Here is a 20,763-nt window from a genome sequence, read left to right as displayed (position 1 = left end):
ATCAAATGATAATCTCAATAGGCTCATAAAATGCATATAATAAAATTCAATACCTAGTCATGATACAAAGCTTTTAGAAAACCAGTAATAAAGGAATTTTGGTTTAATAGAAAGTATCTCAAAAAACATCTTAGTGCAAACATCCTACGTAATGGTGAAAAGCTAAGAGATTTTCTTGGGAGATGTGGAATGTGTCAAGGATGCCTGCTATCCCCACTTCTACTCAACACTATACCGAACATTTTGGCCAGTGTGGTAAGGTAACAAAAAAATTTAAGGCATAAGGACTGGACAGCAAAAAATAAAATTATCGTAATTTGTACTTGATCCGATCATACAGAGAAAAACTTCATGAGACTGTATTGATAAATCACCCATACATAAAAATCAGTATCAGTTGGGTTGCTGAACCTGAGAGGGAAAACAACAGAGCTTTTAAAAGATAACAGACATTTTCCTGTGAAGGAGAAATTTTTTTATATAGTATTTGAAAAGCACTAATCGTAAAGGGGGGGGGAACCACGAATTTGACTCCACTAAAATTTAGAAACTCTGTTTATTATAATCATATCATTAAGGAAGGAAAAAGCCAAGATCTGCACAAGAGGATAAGATATCTTCAAAAACCGTTACTGACCCCCGGGTCATAGTCTGAATATATAAAGAACTGCTACAAATCAATAAATTAAAGACAACTCACTAGAAAAGAAGACCTGAGCCTTGAATAGGAATCTTACCAAAAAAAAAAAAAAAAAAAGTTGATCTGAACGACCAAAAAACATAAGACAAACTTCCCAACTTCATTATTCCCCAGAAAATGCAAGTTCTGGCTCTTTCTGTCCCAAATATATGTGTGTTAGAATTTGTATGTAGCTGCACCAATAAATCTAAGTATAATGTTTATGGTAGTATTTATTATTTGTAAGAGCCAGAAACGTGGAAACGATCCAAACATCTGCCAGGAGAAGAGTGGGTAAAGAAGCTGTGGCATGTTCATACAGCGGCATATTACACAGCCACGGGGGCGGGTAAGCTGCAACACCCGTGATGAGTGAAGTGGACCACCAGTGAGGGCGCACTGGGCGATTCTGTTACTATTGGACAGAACCGCATTTTAGGGTTTAGGGGTGCATCCTTAGGTAGGAAAAGTATTCTTTTTTTATTGCAAAGAAATCGTGTCCGTCAGGGTCCACTCATGAGAGAGACGTCATCACACAAGGTATTTTAATGAGAGAACGTCAAGAATCATCCATATTCAAGACCTGAAAGGGCAGGGGCGCCTGGGTGGCTCAGTCGTTAAGCGTCTGCCTTCAGCTCAGGGCGTGATCTGGGATCGAGCCCCACATCAGGTTCCTCTGCTGGGAGCCTGCTTCTCCCTCTCCCACTCCCCCTGCTTGTGTTCCCTCTCTCACTGTCTCTCTCTCTGTCAAATAAAGAAATAAAATCTTAAAAAAAAAAAAAAAACAGTTCACAGAGGTGATAACAGTGGGACGCAGTGCTGGGCCAACAGAGAAAAGAGGTTAGACGGACGGAAACTTCACATCTTGGAGCTGGACCGGCTCCTCGGAGGAGGCTGCTGGCAGGCTGGCAGGTGTCAATGCTCTCAGGGCCACCATGAGACTGGTTCTGGGAGCGCTGGGAAACTGGGAGTCGGACCCCACTCCTGCTGCTGAAACACAGGGCCTTGCTGTGGTGAAGCTGACAGGTCCAGAAGGGCAACAGGACAAAGCCAGTCCTTTCTCCCTCCTCCAGGCTCTGCTGTCCCCTCCCCCCGGTACCCGCGGTGGGCAGCATCCAAGAAGAAGCTAGCTCTAGAGGACAAAAGTGGCTTGCAGGTCCCGGCCTTGGCAGAGGTTACCAGGGTGGGCTGGGGGCAAGGAGACCGTCGCTTATGAATCCACACAGACATGATTACCAAAGGTGCGGGTAGTGGCTGCCTTGAGGGGGAAGGGAGGGGTGCACCTGGGGGGAACCATTTAGGGACGGAGAAGAGCCTCTTTCTAGGGTGCAGGCAATATTCTCTTAATGTGGAGGGGTGGCTACACAGGTGTTTGGTTTATCATCCCCCACCATGCTGCACGCCTGGGTTCTATGTGCTTTGCTGTGTGTGTGTGTTATTTCTCACAACTAGAAGTGAAGTGATTTTAATGGAACAACATGGGGAGGAGAAGAGTGTTACCATAGACTGGAGGGTCAGAGGGGGCTTCTCTGAGGAGGAGCTCTCTGAGCCCAGCTTGAATAATCAGAGGGGCCAGCCACGCCCGGAGCCACGTACAACCCTTTCAGTCAGAGGCCACGGGCACCCTACATCTTATGAACACAGGCAGGCCTGGTGGCAGTGCGCAGGGTGGCCTGGAGGAAGAGAGGGGGCAAGGGGCCGCTGCTGTGGAAATTGTGCAGGAGCAAGTGGAGGTGGGCCTGGCTCTGGGGGTGGCTCAGGTGGCCAGGTGGTAAAGAGGTGGTGGCTCTGCGGGTGGCTCAGGTGGCCAGGTGGTAAAGAGGTGGTGGCTCTGGGGGTGGCTCAGGTGGTCAGGTGCAGCGGAAGCAAAGCCCCCAGAGACTGAGCAGTCCCTTACCCATTGATGGGCCGATGCAACACACCTGGCCCCTCTGAATACACCTGTCCTCGGTCCCAGCCTCCTGGAAAATGTCCTCAAATGCTGAGAGGTGATTCTGGGACAGAGAAGCCAGCTGAGGGACTGGCTCCAGCGAGAGTCCCTGAGGTTTCTGAACCAATTCCAGTCTGCCTCCCTGGAGCTGGCAGGGGCTTCTGGAAAGAACAGCAAGATCTGGTCTTGTGCTGTCTCATTTCCGTCTTTCCCTCTTTCCTTCCTCTAGTCGTTCCTTTCCAACCTGTCCCTTACCCTTCCTTCCTACTTCCTTTCTTCCTCCTTTTCTTCCTTCCTTTCTCCCTCCCTCTCACACATTAACCAACACGCAATCAGACATAACACATATGTCCTACGTGTCTACCTCCTACACACACGCATTCATATCTACACACACACACACACACACACAAGCTGAATCACACATAACATACGCAGGTTCATTCATACACATCTAGATATATTCCTCTTCTGCCCACAGAGCGCTTTAAAGTTCAGCTTTCAAGTTCATAGCCTCTTTGCAAGCCATAGCAGCCCCATTTGACAGGTGAAGAACATCAGGCTCAGAGAAGTTGAAGAGTACCTTCGAGGTCACAGAGCGGGGGAGTGACAGAGCTGGGACCAGCACCCAGGCCGACCTGGCCCTGTGCCTCCCCCATCCCCTGCTGGCCCACACAAGCTTAAGCGCCCTCCGAAGGGGCCGCACCCACCAGCAGTGGTCGAGAGCACACGCTTCCCCACACCCTCACTGACATTTGACATCATCAAACTTTGTTTTGCCGTCGGTTGAATTAAAAATGGCACGGCATTGTTTTAATTTGCATTTTGTGGGGAGCTTTCTCAGAAAAAGAGATTCCTGAGTCCCAATCTCAGCTATTCTGAGCTGAGATTCGAGACCCTGCGTGGTTGACCGCCTTCCCAGGAGGTGGGAGGCGAGCTTGGGGAGCTAGTGGCCTGGGGACCGGCAGTGTCTCTTCCAGCTCCGTTGCCCTCCTGGATCCAGCACGTCTTTAGGCTCAGTGTCTCCATCCTCTTTCCCACTTACAATGCTGTGTTCTCCTTGAGGGAAGATTTTAAGACGGAGGAAGTCCTGGCAACTGCGGCCAGTACAAAGTTGGCTCTTAGAGCCACATTCCACACACTAAAGAAACCCTACCCCGCGGAAAGAAAAGATTACTATGCGCAAAGGATCTATTGTTTTCTGGGTACCGTGCTGTGCTTGCTGGACACCTCACTTCTACGACCGCCATGGGCAGCGTTATCGTCCCCATGTTACACAAAATAGGGAACTCACGCTCAGAGACTTAATAATTTCCCCGAGGTCACACAGCTTGTAAGGGGCCGCTAACCTGGGTCTGTCTGGCTCCAAAGCCTGGGCTCTTTTCACCATCACTTGCCCACAGAGTAGAGTTTCTTTGAAGAGAGGAACCATCAATGGCCAGTGCCTCTTTCCCACAGATACCCAAAGGATTCTGCTCACTTTGGCTCCCATGTGTCACACCCTTCCTGCCTCAACTACCATGTTCCAGACTCCTGAAACACTCTGGAAGGCGCACGTATTTCTTGGAAAGGGGATTATTTTATTGTACTTAGCATGCAGTAGCTTATTTGATTTAATCCTGGGGAATTCGTTCCTGAGAATATGGACTGCAGGAAAGATGAGGGGGGCGGGGGGCGAGGGGGGTACTGCAGGATAGATAGCTATAGATGGACGGGGGGGGGGGAGAAGGGGGGGCCAGACTGCAGGATAGATGGACGGGAGAGAGAGAATGCCTCTAAGCATCCCTGCTACTCCCATCTCCGGGGGCTAATGTGGAAAAAGAGAAGCATCGAAGTGACTTGTCTCACTGAATTACGATCAGTTTTTCAATTTCTTGAGCTTTTCTCTTAATTCTGGGAAATTTTAAAAGAACAGCATCTACCAAATAGTCAAATATCTGCCCTCGAAAAACGACCATTCAAAAACCATTTGTCAAATTTTTTCAATTTCTTAAAAATAAAATAAGCAACATGTTGCTCATCTAGAGATGAAACCCCCTTGGTTTGCCATTCTAGATTTCATTTCCTTCCCGTCTCATCCCCCAGCACCCTCGGTCATAAATTTAGATTATTTCTGCCTAATCTATTTGATATTTATACCTATAAGTATGTGTTAAGTACACGTATCATGAACAAATAAAAATTAAAAATGGAATTTGTATAAATGGTACCATGCTGTACCTATCATTCCATTTCCTGCTTTTCCTTTCTTTATGCTACACCACTGAGAGCTCTTTAAAAGTTGAGAATCATGTCTTATTTAATCCTGGTGGCTTGGTGTGTTCTGAATGGTCAGCAAATCAGGAAGGAAGGAAGGGAGAGAGGGAGGAAGGACAGGAGGAAGAGGAGAGGGTGGAGAAGGAGGGAGGGAAAGAAGGCAGAGAAGGTGGGGAAAGAAGGAGGGAAGACGGGAGGGGAGAAGGGAGGAAAGATCACTGTTTTGAGTCAAAACTTCTTGCGTGGCTACCAATTAGAAGTGAGAGTGATGACAAAAGCATTCTAAGCCCTCCATACCATGATTTCCTTGACTGGGAGTTCTCATCCCATTAGAGCAGACAGTCTCTCTACCCTTTGATCTGCTCACCATCCTGCTCTCCGGGGAAGTCCCAGGCTTGGCTTTGAGAAGCTCCAAGCCACACAGCTGCCTAATGTTCTTAGCTCCAGTGTGGTCCAACTCTCACTGGTCATAAATCAACCAGCCAAGGCTGAAGCCTGCCTTACTCTCTAGCTCTCAAAAACCCTCAAGGATTTGGGGAATTAGCTGCCAGTTCAAACACTTGTCTTCCCTCCTTTCCTTCTCCCACTCTGTCTTTGTCTCTGTCAACCACGGAGTACCTTTCTCGATGACTGTCTCTGCCTCAGCGAGTGTCTTTCTCTCTGAGTAGCTCTCTGTCTCTGATTCAAAATTATGCCTCTGTCTTTCTTTCTTCAGTACCCCCATCTTCCTTCCTGCCCTTCTCCCCTTCCCTCCCTTGAGTCTCGCTGCAGCCAGAGGTCCAGGATCCCAGCTGGGCCATAGATCTCCTATTTACCACTCTTCTCTCCCTCTCTCTTTTAAAAATGCTTTTTATGGTGGCTTCTAGCGCAAACAGCTGTCGGAGCATCTTCGAGAAAACCTCTGGGAACAGATGTTCTGGCAGCAGCTCAGATCCTTCTTTACTCTGCAAGCTGAGACGGATTTGGGAAGAAATTCATTCATTCATTAACCCATTAAACAAATATTTACTGAGCTCCTATTGTATGCCAGTCACTGAGGTGGACACTGAAAATACGGCAGTAGATAAAACAGCCCATACGGAGTTTACAGTCTAATGGGGGAGACAGATATAAATCTAATAGCCACTTAAACATATAATAACAAATGGTGATCAATACTATGAAGAAATGGTCCACAGTGCTCTAATAATAATAATAATAATAATAATAGTTAAGGTCTATTGAGTGTTTATTAAATAAGGGGAACAATTGCAAGAATTTCCCATACATTTTTCTTAACAAAAACTTCCACAATCCCACTTTACACACAATAAAGCTAAGGAACAGAGTGATTAGACAACTTGCTCACGGGCACAGAGTTTGTGAGCAGGAGGGCCAAGATTTAAACAGAACACAGGGATTGGGGGAGCAAGAAGGGAAAAGCCTTCCCGGAGGCTCAGTTTTCTTCCGGTACAAATAGAATTTTCTTTCCAAAAATCACATACAGAACAGGACGCAGAAACAGAACTAGAATCCAGCCTCCTGAATCCTAAACTAAGCCAGTTCTAAAGTCAAATATACTGGAATGTGAAAGTTGACTGTTACCCAAACTATCAAGCCCCATGAGATTTCCCAGAAGAACAAAGAGGAGTATGGGAGTGGGGGCACTAGGGAAATAGGCCTTGAGCCTCCTGCCCTGGGGCATCTTTTGGGGATGCTCAGCTCTTTGAAGAAAGGAACCTGTGTGTTCTCCATAGCATCTCCAGCCTTTAACACTCCCTGGCGCACAGTAGGCGCCTAATTGTTATTTACAGGAAAATAAATGAATGGATAAGTTGAATTAAATGTAAATGAATTAAGTGAAAAAGATAGAACAGATGGAAGCTCCAGGTTTCTTCCATGCGAGGGGTTTTGATCGCAATAACTTCCTTTCTTTCCACTCTCACTAACACCAGCCGGCAGTGCTGAGATATTCTACTGGGTATCTGGGTCAGTTTCTACCCTTTCTTTTCAATCTGCATATCCAAAATGTTTTCCTGCTGTTTCATAAAACTCCCTGTTTAATTTTTTTTTCAGTTTTGCTGATTCAATTAAGAGCTGAGTTTGATCTAGAAACCTTACCTCTTAAGTCCCTTTTGATAAAACAGTCCCCCGAGTACCCGTCTCTTTGAAGCCTCTTTATGAGTTTTGGAGCTGAGTAAAATGCCGACCACTTTCAAGATAATTACACTGGAGCAGACACATTGCTCCTGGAATCCGTTTCCCGATCTGAGTAAACAGAGCCCGGTCCTTTTTATGTTCTTGTAATACGCACCGCCTTCTCTTTCATTTTTCTCTCTGCCTGGAGAGCTGCCTGTGGGTTATTTAATCTCTGGACCAGGGAAGAGGGAAGGACTTGTTTGGGAAAACATCATCCACGGGAAACTTGCCCTTGGCTGGAGGGCCAGCTCTTGGCTGATTCTGGCACCTTCAGTCGCTCTCCCTGTCCTACCAAGAGAGCAGAGAAGCCAAGAACCACTCAGCAACCTTAGAAAAGACTGAAGAACCAAATGTCCCCACCAACTCAAGGGCCATTAGGCTGAAGCAATCAATTAAAACACTGCCCACTGTTGTATCTTCTTTATAGGTGCTGTGTTGGACAAGGACACACATGTAGGCATCCAGCCAGATGGGTTCCTGTCCCAACTCTGCCACTTAAATTAACTATGTGACTTGAGCTCCGGTGCCATCAGTTTTCTCATCCATGGAATGGGAATAATCATAGAATTTATCTCAAATGCTTATTATAAGAATAAATTTAGGGGGGGCACCCGGGTGGCTCAGTTGGTTATGCATCCGACTCGTGATTTCGGCTCAGGTCATGATCTCAGGGTCGTGAGATTGAGTCCCACATCAGGTTCCACGTTGAGCATGGAGCTTGCTTAAGATTCTCTCTCTCCCTCTCCCCCTACCCTTCTCCGTCCCCGCTTGTGCGTGCACTCATGCTCTCTCTCTCTCTAAAACAACAACAACAACAAGAAAAAATAAATTTAGGTAATAACTTCGAGCAGTGTCTGACATTTAAGTGCCTGGCTGATGGTGGTGGTGGTGGTGGTGACGACCTGCGACATACAAAGTACTTTCACACTCATGTTTGCATTTCATCTCATTTTCCTTGCTTTTCTAGCAGAGGACCTACATCAGAGCCATATTCTTCTGACTCTCCATCTCTGTGCACTTTTATTCTGGGCCATTCCAAAGGAGTTTAACTTATTCTCTGTGATTCCCAGGACAAGGAGGTGGAAGCTACAGGAAGACAGATTTGGACTCAAAATAGGGATATTTATTTTTAATGGTCAGAGGTATCAAAAAATGACTGTCTCAGAAAAGGAGTGTGTTTCCTGTCCCTGGCAGCATACATGCAGAGGCTGCCAGCCACCTGGAGAGGATGTTGTAAAGGGAATGGAGAAGTCAGACTTGGTGGCCTTCCAATTCGGAGAGTCTGAGTTTCTCGTATGAACAGGAAGTGTCTATTTCTGCCAGCCCTCCGCCCTCATACGCCTCATTATTTTTCCAGGAAATCCCATGAGGCTTGAGAGTTTTACTTGCAGATTCAGCCCCCACACTCCAGCCAATTTGACTAAAGAACCAGACTTTGGGTGATTCAAGAGGCTGAATTCTAGTACTATTTCTCCATCCTACTCTCTAAGTGATCTGGGGAAAGAAAGTTCTGTAGTTTATACCTGCCCAGCACCAACTCCCTTTCTCTGGTAACACTTCCTTCATTTCCATTGTTGGGGACCACTCCTCCCCTTCTCTCAGTCCGTGTGGCTCTACTGAGATTGTCTCATCTCCATGTTCAGCCCATGACCCAAGTCTAACCGTGAGGTAGGTGCTCCATTTCCCCGGCTACCGCAATTGGTTCAGGAACGGGCATCTGATTCAAGGTGGACCAATCAGAATCCATCTCAAGACTTTTGCTACATTTGTTGAGAAAGAGATGCTCTTTTCCCAGAGTTTCTGAGCTGGTAACATGCAAGCCTGGATTTTCTGAGTCTACCACGTGGGCAGAGCCTGCCTTAAAATGACATCAACACAGAGGAGAGCAAAGCTAAGAGGTGGTGAGAACAAATCCTGATGACATCATTCGAATGCCTGGATCCAGGGGCGCCTGGGTGGCGCAGTCGTTAAGCGTCTGCCTTCGGCTCAGGGCATGATCCCAGCGTTCTGGGATCGAGCCCCACATCAGGATCCTCCACTAGGAGCTTTCTTCTTCCTATCCCACTCCCCCTGCTTGTGTTCCCTCTCTCGCTGGCTGTCTCTGTCAAATAAATAAATAAAAAATCTTTAAAAAAAAAAAAAAAGAATGCCTGGATCCAGCAGTACCTGAAGTTAGATCTACAGCTACAGTTTGTCAGTTACGCTAGCCAAAATATTCATGTCGTTTTTTTAAATTTTTGTATTTATCATGTAGTTATGTATGTGTGTATTTCTCACATACATTTGACTTGGATTGCTACCACCTGTAACCAAGAATTCCAAACACACCGATCGCAATGTGCTGGACTGGGGACAGAAGCTTTCCTATAGAAGGTAAGCCTGGAGCTGCACTCTTCTCTGTATCAAGATATACCTAGTAAAGTCCTTAGTAAAGACTGTTAATTATTGAATATGTCACTCCATACAGAGGGTGAACCATTAGGGTCTTAACCAGAGCCATCAATGCCTTAACTAGAGGGAAATTTAACCACCTCTTACATTCCGTATGCACACCTCTAGTCTTAACCACCATTCCAGGGTTGCCTCCTCCCCCTTTTTTAGTGAAGAAATTATCATTCATCCACTAAATATTAAAAGCACTTACTATATGCCAAGTGTTATCACAAATTATGTTGGGAAACAGAGATATCTAAGATATTACGCACCTTGCAGTAAAACCAGGAGGCAGCATTTGTAGCGAACTTTTATATAACCATCTCAATGTGCCTGCTGTTTTACTGATTTTTTAAAAGTCAAAACCCTGTATTAGTTTCCTATTGCTGCGGTAATGAACTACCACAAATTTAGTGGTTTAAAACATATAATACGGGAAGCCTGGGTGGCTCAATAGGTTAAGTGTCCAACTCTTGGTTTCAGCTCAGGTCATGATCTCAGTGTTGTGAGATCAAGCCCTGCATTGGGCTCCATGCTCAATGGAGAGTCTGCTTGAAGAGTCTCTCCCTCTGCCCCTCTCCCATGCATTCGCATGCTCTCTCACTCTCTCTCTCTCAAATAAATAAATAAAAATCGTTTAAAAAATTAAAAAAATAAAACACACAATATAGTTCTGGATGATGGAAACAGGCTCCACTGAACTAAAATCAAGGTGTCAGCAGGGCTGTATTCCTTCCGAAGACTTTAGAAGAGAATCTGTTTCCCTGCCCTTCCCAGCTTCTAGAGACTGCCTGCATTCCTTGGCTCATGGCCCCTTCCTCTATGTTCAAAACCAGTATCTTAGCATCTTTAAATCTCTCTCTCTCTCTCTCTCTCTCTCTCTCTCTCTCGTGTGCTCGCACTCTTCTAACTCTAACACTCCTGTCTTCCTCCTATGAGAACACTTGTAATTTTATTGAGCCCACCTAGATAATTGAGGTTAATCTCTCCATGTCAGCATCTTTGGGGGACCATTACTCTGCCTACCACAAATACAAAGAAGTAGGTATGATGATAATTATGATTAACTCCATTTTACACAGAGAAAGACTAACGCTTAGAGGGTTACTTGAAGTAACCCTCCTGATAACAAGGAAGAGCCAGAGCTTTGATTCATATTCAGGGGTTCTGATCCACTGTTATTAGTATTCACTGTAATTGTCCCTGTCAACCCAAATAATTATGGATTTTCAAGTCACCCAGACACGGGCAAGTCACTTAACTATCCTGTGCCTCACTTTTGCCATCTGCAAAATGGAGCTAATAATTTTGTGTTAATGAACATTTGCGGTTCTGCATGTGGCACCCCTAGCACATAGTAGGTGGTCAATATAGGTGGCTACCATCCCTAAAACTGTTATTCAAGGTATAAAGATGGCAGGGGCCTGGAGACAGATATAATGCCCTTGCAGGGGGTGGGAGGCGGGGTGTCCAGGCCAAGGAGGAAATGCTCAGCTTTGGCTCAGAGGAGTTAGGTTTCCAAGGACAGCTGTGGAGCGCTGGGTGAGCTGGGGGCTTTCTGCTGGCTTTTTTTTTTTTTTTAATATTTTTTTATTATATTATGTTAGTCACCATACAGTACATCCCCGGTTTCCGATGTAAAGTTCGATGATTCATTAGTTGCGTATAATGCCCAGTGCAACATGCAATACGTGTCCTCCTTACTACCCATCACCAGTCTATCCCATTCCCCCACCCCACTCCCCTCTGAAGCCCTCAGTTTGTTTCTCAGAGTCCATAGTGTCTCATGCTTCATTCTCCCTTCTGATTACCCTCCCTTTCTTCTCCTACCGATCTTCCTATTTCTTATGTTCCATAGATGAGAGGAACCATATGATAATTGTCTTTCTCTGCTTGACTTATTTCACTTAGCGTTATCTCCTCCAGTGCCATCCATGTTGCAGCAAATGTTGAGAAATCATTCTTTTTGATAGCTGAGTAATATTCCATTGTATATATGGACCACATCTTCTTAATCCAGTCATCTGTTGAAGGGCATCTCGGCTCCTTCCACAATTTAGCTATTGTGGACAGAGCTGCTATGAACATTGGGGTGCATATGGCCCTTCTCTTCACTACGTCTGTATCTTTGGGGTAAATACCCAGTAGTGCAATGGCTGGATCATAGGGTAGCTCAATTTTTAACTTTTTAAGGGACCGCCACGCTGTTTTCCATAGTTGCATTCCCACCAACAATGTAGGAGGGACCCCCTTTCTCCACATCCTCTCCAACAATTGTTGTTTCCTGCCTTGTCAATTTTTGCCATTCTAACTGGTGTAAGGTGGTATCTCAGTGTGGTTTTGATTTGAATTTCCCAGATAGGTAGTGATTTTGAACATTTTTTTTATGTGTCTGTTAGCCATTTGTATGTCTTCATTGGAAAAGTGTCTATTCATATCTTCTGCCCATTTATTGATTTGTTTATTTGTTTCTCGTGTATTGAGTTTAAGAAGTTCTTTGTAGATCTTGGATAACAGTCTTTTATCTGTAGTATCGTTTGCAAATATATTCTCCCATTCCGTGGGCTGCCTCTTAGTTTTTTTGACTGTTTCCTTGGCTGTGCAGAAGCTTTTTATCTTGATGAAGCCCCACAAGTTCATTTTATCTTTTGTTTCTCTTGCCTTTGGAGATGTGTCATGAAAAAGTTTGCTGTGGCTGATGTCGTAGAGGTTGCTGCCTATGCTCTCCTCTAGGATTTTGATGGATTCCTGTCTCACATCGAGGTCTTTCATCCATTTGGAGTTTATCTTTGTGTATGGTGTGAGAGAGTGGTCAAGTTTCATTCTTTTGCGTGTAGCTGTCCAATTTTCCCAGCACCATTTATTGAAGAGACTGTCTTTTTTCCACTGCTGGCTTTTAGAACACGGGTGAGGGGACACCTAGTCAGGTTCAGCCATCTGGGAGAGCAAGTCTAGGGCCAGACAAGGCTGGGATATGGGGCTTTCGTTGTGGATTGGTGGCGCGACGAGCAGATAAAAAACTACTGCCCCCCCGACTCCTTTCTCACATCCTTAGCAAAAGGCACGTCAGTTCATCCCCTTAAAACAAACTATTGGCCAGGCCTCACTTTGAGAGAATGTACTTTGGAGCGACCACACACCCCAGTCCCCCCAGAACTTGGCCGCCAGGTGTGCCCTTCCCTTTGTCCCCTGCTGAGCTGATTTGCTGCAGGGGCTGCTGACAACAGAAGCACAGCAGGATTTATCACTGCCCTAACTTGTCCATCTGTCTTCTGCTCAGAGGGTCCTGGCAGGGGAGTTTCCAGGGACCGCACTGAAGCGTAGTGGAGTTCTTGACGGAGACACACGGCGGTGATTACATGCGGCGTTAGGCACAGTTACTGCAACGCGGCACTCCCAAGTCCTCTCTGGAGCGCAGTCTCAAATTCCTTGCTCCCAACTCCTTTTATAAATTATGTGTGGGGATAGAGAAGGAGAAGTGGGGGGCACAGAAGGCCCAAGGAAGGGCTTCTTTTTCCCACGGTCCGAGATGGGGGCTTCCTCTGGTGGCACAATTGAATGGGGCAATCCAGAATGATCTTCTTCATCACCAGACTTCTGTCCTAGGACAGGAGAGCATTCGCTCCTTTCTCAAGCATGAGACTCAAACCAAGACGTCCCTGGGAAAAAGAGTACGAGTACGGTGATGGTGTTGGAAGGTTGACAACGTTTCCCGAGATGAAGGGCAGAGGAAAAGAAGACGGAACCACAGAGATTGTCTTGGCCGTGAACTGCAACTCCAGAGCTAAGGCTGGAGTTCTGGCCTGTCTCTGTCAGGTATTTATCTGTCATTTGCTTGCATACCTCCACTGACAGGGGGCTCACTACTTCTTAAGACAGCTTATTCCATGCTTGGGCCCCTTTGACTCTTAGAAAAATGCTTCAGATGGAACAGGAATCTGCCTCTAGCTGTGGCTCTTAGTTCAGACTTTCAGTCCACTTTCTCAACCACAGTGTCTCTCCAAGAGCTGGCTCTTCTGCGAGAATCCTCTGAGGAACTCATTAAAATGCAGACACCTGGGCCCAACCCCAACCTGTCAACTCAGAATATCTGAGGCAGGGGCCTAGGAGTCTGCATTGGTAAGGGTGCTTGCTCTGCAACATGAGAGTTGTGGGTCCCGGAAATGAATTGGAAGGGCGCCCACGAGCAAAGAACGTCCAAAGAGAAAGCAGAGAACCTGGAGGACAGCCTCCTCCAACTTGACAAACTCTGCCAAGGGAGGGGCTGCTTGGGGAGGAAGCCCCCTCAGACAGGGATGAACTAACCAGGAAGTCACCAATGACAGCTAGTGCTTAGAGGTACCCACCCGTGCATGCCCAATCCAGAGGCTTTGGCATCACCCCTCCGTGTGCAGCCATTACACTGATTCCCACTTAACAAACAAGGAAACTGAGGTTCAGAGGGGTGACTTACCCCAAGAAATACATCTGGGAAGTGACAGCGAGAGGTTTGACTCCACACCCCTGACCACCATCCAACAGCTTGATGGGAACCCCAGATCTAAGCCTCCTGAGGCCCCAGCCTCTTCCTTTATCTCGGTAAGCAGACAAAGTTGCTGTCATTTAACTGCGGGTCAGTTTTCACCCAGGAAGACCCAGGAAGAGAGAGAGCCCTGCCGGCTCTTTGGAGGAACCCCGGCCAGTCCCCAGAGAGGCAGGACTACAGGCAGCTTCTGGGGGGATGATTCTGGCCCTGGGGAAGAGCAGCCCCTCAGGGAGCAGTCCTGCTCATCTGCAGGCAGCCGCAGGCCAAATATTTGCAGGGCCTGAGCAAGAGTATCTCGCACGTCTGAATAGTTAGAAGTTACAAACTGAGGTAACAAACAGTAAAAAAAAAAAGGGGGGGGGGAGGAAGAAAAATACATGTTCTGTCTTACTATCTTGACAAATATTCTTTCATTTTGGTCTGGCAGGCCAAGCTCAAATTTGAAATTTGAAAGAGCTCCTCGCCTCCTTGGAACATGGCAATGTGGAGAAAGCTGCCCCCCAGCCCCAGCTCCTGGCGCGACCCCCTTCCACCCCCGACTCTGCCTTGCACCCCGAAAGCCTCACATCATGTGTGAACACCACAGCCTTCACATCCCAGCTCCATCTACGTGCCCTGGAAACAGCTGTGCCTCGGGCCAAGCAGATTCATCTAGGGGAGCTCTGTCTTGCCCTGCCTGGTGCAGACATGGCCCCTGTCCCTCTCTCTCTGCCCTCCCCATGCGCTTGCAGCAGAAGCTAATCATGGGGACGGAGGTGGTCGAGGGCTTGGGGCACTGCAGCTCCTTGGGCCATGTGCATTAGTATGCCGCTCAGCCGCCCCGGGGCCCGCAGTCCCTGCTCTCAGCCTGGCACCAGGCCTGACAGCGGTGCCTGGGAGGCAGCCTGTCCCACAGCAAATGAAGCATGGGGCCAGGCAATGAAGTCTTGCTCATTCGTCCAGGCTGCAAATGAGGGAGACAGGGAGAGAGAGAGAGAGAATCTTAAACTTCAGGCAGGGAAGGAGGTCACCTAGATCATGAGATCATATCAAGCTTCACACCTCACCTGAAATTTGCCTATTAAATCTTATTATCTTTGGATTTTTAAAATAGTATGAAGCATCTCGCTGGAGGATGATATGAGCTGCAATCGTGCATATCAGTGATGATCAAAGTGCCATCTGGACCAGCTTCACCTGTTGTTACACATGCAGATTCTTAGCCCCGTCCAAACTACTGAACCAGAAACTCTGGAGGGGGACCGAGCACTCAGTGTTTAACAAGCCCTCCTGATGATTCGGATGCTCAATGAAGTCCAAGAAGCACTGATGCAGATGATCTAGAATCATTCCAAGCGGAGTCACGATTCCGGGAGAGCTGTGTTCGTCAGTATGTATTCAGGTAGCAAATACTTATTGAGAACCAAACACTGGGTTAGGCACTGGGAGTTCAAGGTCGAGTTCTGCCCTCACATTGCTCACAGCCAAACTCAGGAGCAGGCAAGTAAACAGATCACAACACGAGGATGTGACAAATGCTAACATGGGATGGCTGAGGGGCACCCGGCCGTGGAGGGGTGTCAGGTAGGGCCGCCCAGGGGCAGCTCCGCCTCCACCAGAACCTGGGAGAGCAGGCATTGTCCGGATGAAGAGCGGAGCACAGTCAAGTGTTCCTGGGGACACTCCCCCCTTGATCAAACTTTCCTGGGGCTCCTCTGTGCCCTCTTCTCAACTGGGCCGTCCTGCCTTTGGGCTGCCCAGCCCAGTCTTAGCAAAGAATCCTGCCAGGTCAACCTCTCACCCAGGAGATCTGATCACCTTTAATACCTGAGCAAATTCTTTGTCCCTTACCCTTGATGTCTAACCCCTGGACTTTAGCAAGAACCCTGTTAGGTCAGTGTAGAAAGATCCCGCTACCCTGGACACTTCCTCTTAGTAATTTTCTATCCGTTGACCCCTTCCCTGTGCTCTTTGCCTATAAATCCCCAGCTGTCTTTGTTGTACTGAGGGTTGAGCCCTACCTCTCTCCCTTACTGCAAACTCCCATTACAATGGTCCTGAATCGTCTTCCTTGCCAGTTTAACAAGTTCCAGATAGATTTTTCTTTAACACTGGATAAGGGGAGCCGTTGTACACAGACTTAGAAGAAGGAGAAAACAAGGACCTGCTCATTCAGGCACTTAGCATGGCTCACATGTTAGGGGAGAGTGTGAGTGAGTTCGCTGAGGGTCAAACAAGGAGGTGAACCTGGAGAAGTAAACAGGGCCTGTGAGGCTCTCCAGGAGTTTGGGGTTTGTCCTGTAGGCAGTGGGATGAAGGGGGACATTTTAAGCAGAAAAGTGACATTCTAGAGGCTTTCACTCTGGAAAGATCTCTCTGGCGGGCTGCTTCACAGGGTATGGGTTCGGGAGCCCGAGCCTGGAGCCCTGAGAGGGCTGTCTGCAGGGAAGAAGAGGGGTGACAGCGGTGCCTGGGAGGCAGCCTCTCCCACAGCAAATGAAGCATGGGGCCAGGCAATGAAGTCTTGCTCATTCGTCCAGGCTGCAAATGAGGGAGACAGGGAGCTGGAGTAGGGAACGTCGATTTAGAGAGTGGGCCACACATCAGAGTCACTGGGGAGAATCTTTAAACAAACACGTACCCAGGAGCCCCTGAATCAGAAACTCAAGCATCTGTATGTTTAAAAGCTGTCTGGGTCAGTCAGCTGAAGCCAGGGCTGAGAACCACTGAGTAGGAGGTTAAGAGACCCAGCCTGCTGACAGATTGATGGGGGAGGACAAGAGCGAAGGGAAGAAAGAACGTGTGTGTATGGGGGGGGGGGTTCCCCCAGGAGTCTGTATGAGTCATTCGAGATGCCAGTCACTGTATTTCAGAAGGTGAATCATGAGCCTGGACTGGGGCTGTCAGGGTCTGAAAGCTTTATCCTCGTCTCTTTAGGTACAAAGATACTGGGTTTTGAGGGGGCAAAGCCTCACATAAATGAACCATTTGATGAAAGGGATTGAATTCAGACTCACTCATTCACTTCTTCATTCACTCAGGAAATTTTTGCGGAGCACCTTCTAGGTGCTGGGCTAGCTGCAGGGATTCGGTGGTGAGCAAAAGCAGAGACGTTCCCAATCTCGTGGGGGAGACTTTGCACATGCAATGACTAATAAATGTAAACGCACCACTGTGCTGTCACCAAGGGAAAATACTTAGCGGACATGGAAGAGGGGATGTGACCCAGGCTGGAAGTTCTGGAATTCCCTTCAAAGACTGTGTCATCTGACCAGAAGCACAAGGATAAGTAAGAATTCCCTCGGCTGCCAGTGGGGAGGGTGCTGTAGGCAGCAGGGTGACATGAACAAAGACTGTACGCAGATGACCTCTATCTTCACGTTATTGGGCTCTTCACAGGTATGCAGGCCCAGGTTGTCCAGTCTGTGCGAGAAACCTCCCCAGGGAGGTGCCCCGGACACCCCTTTCAGAAAACCCCTTGTGGAATAGGTGCCGGCAGAATACCCCCTTTCCCACCCCATTTCCCACGATGGGGAGATGGCCAGGGGCCCGTGGGGAGTTCCCCAGCGGCCTCCCTTAGGTTGGCAGGACAGGCCCAGGTGTGTGAGTCCAGACAACCTTGCAGCCGGGTCATCTGCTGTCTCCGCTGGGGGAAGTGCTTCCGGACAGCTGCTCTGAAGCGATTCTCCTTCAATTTCCATTTTATAGCTCCTTGTTCCCTCCTCAGCGGGAGGCTGTGTCTCCAAAGAAGTCAGTCTGACATTGCGGGCTGCAATTACCATGCCCTTCGCCTGGCTGAGATTTCTTGATCATCTCCCACTTTTGGCACCGTTATGTTTCTCTGCATTGATTCTGGTACCCAGATATTTATCAAGCACCTGCTGGCTGCCCATCACAGAGCTGGGTGTTATGGAGGATGGGGATGGATAAGAAGAACACTTGGGATCACCCACTCACAGGTGATCCCTCACAACCAATTAACAAGTGTTTGTAGAGTACAAGCAAGGAATTGAAGTTTGTATTATTTAAAGCCCCAAAGGTACCCACAACAGAACTAAATGCTGCAATGTATCTGTCTAAAATTGGAAGGCAGGAGGCAGGAGGATTAAGTGAGCTAAATCCTCATCAATCATACTAAGAAGTCAATGGATAATGTCCAGAGTTGATAAATCAAGGAACACAGGTAATAAGGCTTTGACAGGAGCCATCAGAGTATGGTGATTAAGAGTATTTAGGTATCTGGAGTCCAGACCTGTGTTGAAATCCCATTTCTATTGCTTACCAGCTGTGTAGGACCCTGGACAGATCACTTATTTTCTCTATGCCTTAGTTACCCCGTCTGTACAATGGGCATAATAATGGTAGCTACCTCATGGGGTTGTGGTGAGCCCTCATGGAAACGATGTACAGAAAAGGTTTAGCACAGGGCTTGGCACATGACAAGCCTCTGTTTTAGCCAAAGCTAAGAACAGAAACAGTTTAAAAATGTTGCTCTGGGAGAACAGGACATGGTGGGAGAGGGGCAGTTGCTTTTTATTATAAGGTCTCTGAATTATTTAATTTTGTAGCCATATGCACACATTGCATTGCTAAAAATAAAATTTTAAAGTATATCTACAAACTGGGTAATGACAATAGAAAACTGGAGGCTGACTGAACTTCTCTGGTTTGAGTATCTCTGTTTTTGCCACATTCAACCTCCTCCTCTTTCCTGCCCCCTTTTCATCCTCCGTTTCCCCTGACCCTACCTCTTCCCTTTCTCTTTGTTTGTCTTGACTGTTATCCACTCTTAACTGCTCTCAGTAGGGCTTGGTGTCTGTATTAGTTTGTTAGGGCTGCCATAACCAAATACCAGGGATTAGGTAGTTTGAACATAGAAAATGATTTTCTCATAGTTCCGGAAGCTAGAAGTCCAAGATCAGGTGTCTGTAAGTTTGGCTTCTTCGGAGGCCTCTTTCCTCAGCCTGCAGATCTCCACCTTCTTGCTGTGTCCTCATGTGGTCTTTCTTATGTGAGTGAATTCCTGATGTCTCTCTGCGTCCAAATTTCTTTTTCTTATAAGGGCTCCAGTCATACTGGATTAGGGCACACCCCAAGGGCCTCATTCTAACTTAATTACCTCCTTAAAGACCCTATCTCCAAATACAGTCACATTCTGAAATTCTTTCCCATGTCCCTTCATTTTCTTAGCAAGCTTGTACACATCCTCTGTGGCCTCTCCTATATACCTCTCCGCAGAATTACAATCCCTCCTCTGGGCTCTCATGGCAGCCTGTGCGTTCCTCCAAAAAAACACTTCTAGTGTTCTATCAAGATTTTGCATACTTGTCTGTTCAGTGTTTAAATGCTTATTAGGCATTTTTGAACCCCTGGTGCCTGGATCAGGGGCTGGCCCACAGTTTGTGTTCGGTGAATAAGCGAATGAATGAGTAACTGAATCTTTCTGCTGTGGCATCAGCCCTTTTTTTGGTTGCTCGGAAGAAACAGAAACCAATTTGTCACCCTGCTCTATGCTGACTAGTCACAGTTTAATCAACTACAGGATAGTGTGATCTATTTATTGAGCAAAGTAAATGCTAAAAGCAATTCCAGTTTTAATGCTAAATTGTCAGTGCTTTTATACACTTAGCCCACCTCAAATCTTGGGCTTACTCTGGAGACCAGATGGTGCACTGGACTGAGAATAGTGATGTAGGAAAGATGTTGGGGTCCAGAGCCAACGGCCAAGAAAGAATTCTTGAGATGTCTTTGGTGCAAAAAGGCAAAGCATGGGGACAGGACCTGTGGGCAGAAAGAGCTGCACTGGGGTCATGAGGAGTGGTCCATTATATACTTTCAAGTTGGGAGGGGGTTAGGGATAATGTAAGTCTCTAAGGAATTTTGGAAGCAAGGTCTCCAGGACCTAGAGGGGGCTAGCTGGTACTTTACTACTGTTTAATAAAACCTTAGTCATGTGACCCTTCAGATGTATATCGGTGGGTCATATACTTGGGGATGATTGCCAACATATATCTTGGGTGTTAGAGGTAAAGCAAGTTTCCAAAGGAATTTTACTATGTTAAAGTACACTTACAGGATCCTGGGGGTTTTGCCCTTAGCAAAGCATTAACATCAAGGCAGCCGAGTTCCTAGAGGAATGTCACTCTGCCTGTTCCAAGGACTTATCAGTGGGCTGTGTAGTAAGGAAATTTCATTTTTCTTTTGCCTGTATTTCCCACATCAGTAGGAGAACTGGGTAGTCCCTGCTCACTTTCCTCTATGAGTTTGTGGAGTCTCCTCATCTTTATAATGAAGGGGCTGGACCACATCAGGAGTTGAAATTTCCAAGAATCAAAAAGGCCATAGTGACAACTTGGTCTCAGTGACCCCTCAGCTCCAGCTTGTTATGGCCATGTGGGAAAACAGGCCCAGGGTTTGCCAGATCTTGAGATTTTTAAGAACAACTGGGAGTATAGATTTTTTATTTAAAATGCATGCTTAAGAAAAAATATCCTGTGGGCCTGGGATGTGAAGAGTCAGGCACTCTCATACATTGTTGGTAGGAGTGCAAAAGGATTCAACCCTTGCGGGAGGGAACTAGGCAATATTTTTTGAACTAAAGGAGTGATTACCTTTGATCCAGTCAATCTTATCTCTAAGAATTTTCCCTCAAGATTTACCTCCATGTTAACAAAGACCTACACCAGATTATTCATTAAGGCATCACATTACTAGCCTCCAATGCAAATAACTCCAAATGTCCACCCATAGGGGACAGTTTGAACTCCGCTTTATTCACACCAT

Source organism: Ursus americanus, chromosome 15 (genome assembly GCF_024610735.1).
Source record: "Ursus americanus isolate L20-20 chromosome 15, mUrsAme1.1.p, whole genome shotgun sequence".
Classification (NCBI taxonomy): domain Eukaryota; kingdom Metazoa; phylum Chordata; class Mammalia; order Carnivora; family Ursidae; genus Ursus; species Ursus americanus.
The sequence above is the reverse complement of the archived record's forward strand: the minus strand, read 5'-3'. Positions refer to the sequence as shown.